General features: G+C 37.9%; 1 pseudogene; it reads left to right on the plus strand.

Moving 5' to 3' along the window:
- Positions 1 to 1563: 1563 nt before the first annotated feature.
- Positions 1564 to 2127, plus strand: LOC104982652 (annotated as a pseudogene).
- The last annotated feature ends 1455 nt before the right edge of the window (positions 2128 to 3582 follow it).

The raw sequence follows: 3582 nt of genomic DNA on the forward strand, positions 1-3582 counted from the left end.
TGAACACTTGAGATACTGCCCAAGTGGACCCTGATCCATATCTGGACCTGACTTAAATGACAAGGTCCTGAACTTCAAGTTAATGCTATAATAGATAAACTATTTGAAAGCATTGGCAGGAAAATGCATTCTGGACATAAAAGTATGTAAACAATTTGTGACCATATGTGTACCACATGGTTTTAAAGTATGTCTGCAAGTCCTTTCCTTCAAGGGTGGACCTTATACTCCCTTTTACATGTAGGCAGGACTTAGTGGGTCACTTCTCATGTTAGAATATTGTAGAAATGAAAATGAAGTGTCTGAGACTAGGTCATAAAAGGCACTGCAGCCTCCTTGCTCATCCTCTTGGATCACTCACTCTAGAAGCCAGCTTAGTCATATCTTGAGAACACTCAGGTAGCCCAATAAAGAGGCCTATGTGAAAGAACTGAGGCTTTCTCCCAACAGCCAGCAAGGAAACTGGTTTCAACAGCTATGTGAGTAAGCCATCTTGGAAAGAAATCCACCAGACCATGTCAATGGTTCAGATGACAACAATCTCATGAAACCCTGAGCCAGAACACTCAACTGAATTACTCCTGGATTCCCAACTTTCAGCAGCAGTATGAGATAATATTGTTTTAAGCTTTTAGTTTGGGGTAATTTGTTATGCTGCAGTAGTTCATTAATTCATTGCCAAGTTTGGGAAATGTCTTTATCCTGGGGTGCCTGTCCATTTAGTCCAATCTAAGCCAGAATCTTCTACTTCAGTTTAGAAAACATACCTCACCCTTGATCTGACCACCCTCAGTATCAGATCAAATTCCTTATCACTCACCTCAATATCTTATCAGCCTTTCCTAGCCTCAGCAATGATCCTCTCAGTTGAGCCAGAATCCACCCTCAACCTTATGGTCGTCTTAATAAGTTTCCATCCACTGACACCCATTCTGTTGTTGTTGCTCATTGTTTTTCAGTCTACCAGTCTCTCTTTGCAATCTCATGGACCCACCCTGTTCCTTAGCTATAAATCCCAGCTGTGTCCCTGCTGGAGTCAGACTTAAGCTCAATCTCTCTCCCATATTATAAGACCCCGCTGTAGTACTCTTGCCTTGAACAAAGGTTTTCTTACCACTTTTAGTAAGTGTTATGAATAATTTTTTAACATTCTCAAGTTCTGTTAGTAGGGTTATTCTCAAAGGAACAGTTATATTCCTTTAATATTTATACTATATTCATTTAGGGGAACAATTTTCTAGAATTAAAAAAATTCATATTTTTACCATACAAACAGAAAATCTCGTTTAAAATATATTTATATATCTTTTAAAAAATGTAGTAATCTGAAAAGAATGTGTATATAGGCATGTCAGTGTACATACACACATACCCTCACACCGCCAAGGAAAACTTAATTCTCAGTAAACTATAAATTAAAACATGCAGGCTGCAAGTAGTGAAATCTTTGGAATTAACTTGCCAAAAAATCATAGAGAATGAAATTTTAATTAAAAAATGTATACATAAAAATATTTGGGGTCGGGGTCCACGGCTAGCTAGAAGGTGTTTCCTGCTGCTGTCATGGTTCGTCCACCAAACTGCATCGTCGCTGTGTCCCAGAACATGGGCTTCGGCAAGAATGGGAACCTGCCCTGGCCACTGTTCAGGAATGAATTCCAGTATTTCCAAAGAATGACTACAGTCTCTTCAGTAGAAGGTAAACAGAATGTGGTGATTATGGGTAGGAAGACCTGGTTCTCCATTCCAGAGAAGAATCGACCTTTAAAGGACAGAATTAATATAGTTCTCAGTAGAGAAATCAAGGAACCTCCAATGGGAGCTCATTTTCTTGCCAAAAGTCTGGATGATGCCTTAGAACTTATTAAAGATCCAGAATTAAAAAATAAAGTAGACATGGTTTGGATAGTGGGAGGCAGTTCTGTTTATAAGAAAGCCATGAACAAGCCAGGCCATGTTAGACTATTTGTGACAAGGATCATGCAAGAATTTGAAAGTGATGCATTTTTCCCAGAAATTGATTTTGAAAAATATAAACTTCTTCCAGAATATCCAGGTGTTCCTTTGGATGTCCAAGAGGAAAAAGGCATTAAGTACAAATGTGAAGTATATGAAAAGAACAATTAATGTGAAAATGTTTTCTGATCTATTTCAAGCCTTTCTCCCCGCCAAGGAAAACTATATATTTTTTGTTGTAGAGACTTCTGTTCACCTTAGATTATCTCTAAGCAATGTACTTTTATTCCCTATTAATCTTTTTTGTTAATTATTATTGGAGTATACTTGCTTTTACAATGTTGTGTTAGTTTCTGCTGTAGAACAAAGTGAATGAGCTATACATATACATATATCCCCTGTTCCCCTGCTTTTTTGATTTGCTTACCTTAGATCACCACAGACCATTGAGTACAGTTCTCTGTTATATAGTAGGTTCTCATGATTTATCTGTTTTTTTACACTGTTGTATATTCCCCATTAATCTTAACTAGACTATATCAGATACCATTTGTAAAACATTTCTTGCTATAACTGTCTGAATTCCCATTAAGGGCCAGGAATAGGTTACCAGCACCACCTAGGGTAGAATATATCTATCAAGACAGCCCAAAGTGGGAGAGTCCCCTGGTGGCAAGAATTCATACCAGAGCCTGTAGAGCTAGGGGGTAAGTTCAAAGGTCAGAAATGGACAATAAACAGAAAAACTAGCATTCAGTTATTAAATTAGATCAAAAGAGGGACTAAGAATTACTCCATATAGATCACACTACTGAAAAAAATTCTGTTCACTCAGACCATTCTACAAGGATAGTGATAAACAGGTACAAGACTACCTTTCAATGGTTAAGAGAACATCTGAGACCTTTGAAAACTTTGTTTCTGACCTTCAGTGAGATTTCACAGGATGTTAAAATGATAGAACAAGAATTGGCTGCTCTTTACAAAAAAAAGAATAATCTAAAATCAAGCATAATGGCTAAAAATTTAAAAGGTAATAAATTGAGAATGAATATTGCTAGAAACCAAAATTAGTAAGTTAGAAACTAAACCATGTTTTACCCATCTTATTAGCAAAGATTTAGATTACTAATATAAAAAAATAGCATTTTCCTCATTATAAATTGGTACAAACTTTTTAGTGTGTAAGTTAGCAATATCAATTAAAATTCAAAATATTCTGGGTTTGGACCCAGAGTGCCGGGGACCAGCCCCAGCTGATCCAGGGTATTCGAAGGAGAGACGGCCTAGGCGACTATTTATATGCTAATTAGAGATATAAAGAATAATAGAATGAGGATAGCTCAGTAGGAAAATTCAGTGGAGAAAAGAGGCTGAGTAGCTTGGTTTACGCAGGAGACCAATAAAATTTCAAGACAAGAAGTTTGCACCACTTATGTAGGCCACAGGCACCCTCTTGAATAGCGGAAGGTGCCTCACCCTAGACACCTTCTCGAGTGGGTCTTAGAAGCCCAGGCATAATTAGTAAGCATGGTGGGTTCCGCGCTCCAGATGGAGACTTCAGCCAGAATGTGAAAAGAATGACATGGGGGAGACCAAGCGCTGGTGACCAAGGCCCGTAGCTTT

Source organism: Bison bison, unplaced genomic scaffold (genome assembly GCF_000754665.1).
Source record: "Bison bison bison isolate TAMUID 2011002044 unplaced genomic scaffold, Bison_UMD1.0 scf7180017864537, whole genome shotgun sequence".
Classification (NCBI taxonomy): domain Eukaryota; kingdom Metazoa; phylum Chordata; class Mammalia; order Artiodactyla; family Bovidae; genus Bison; species Bison bison.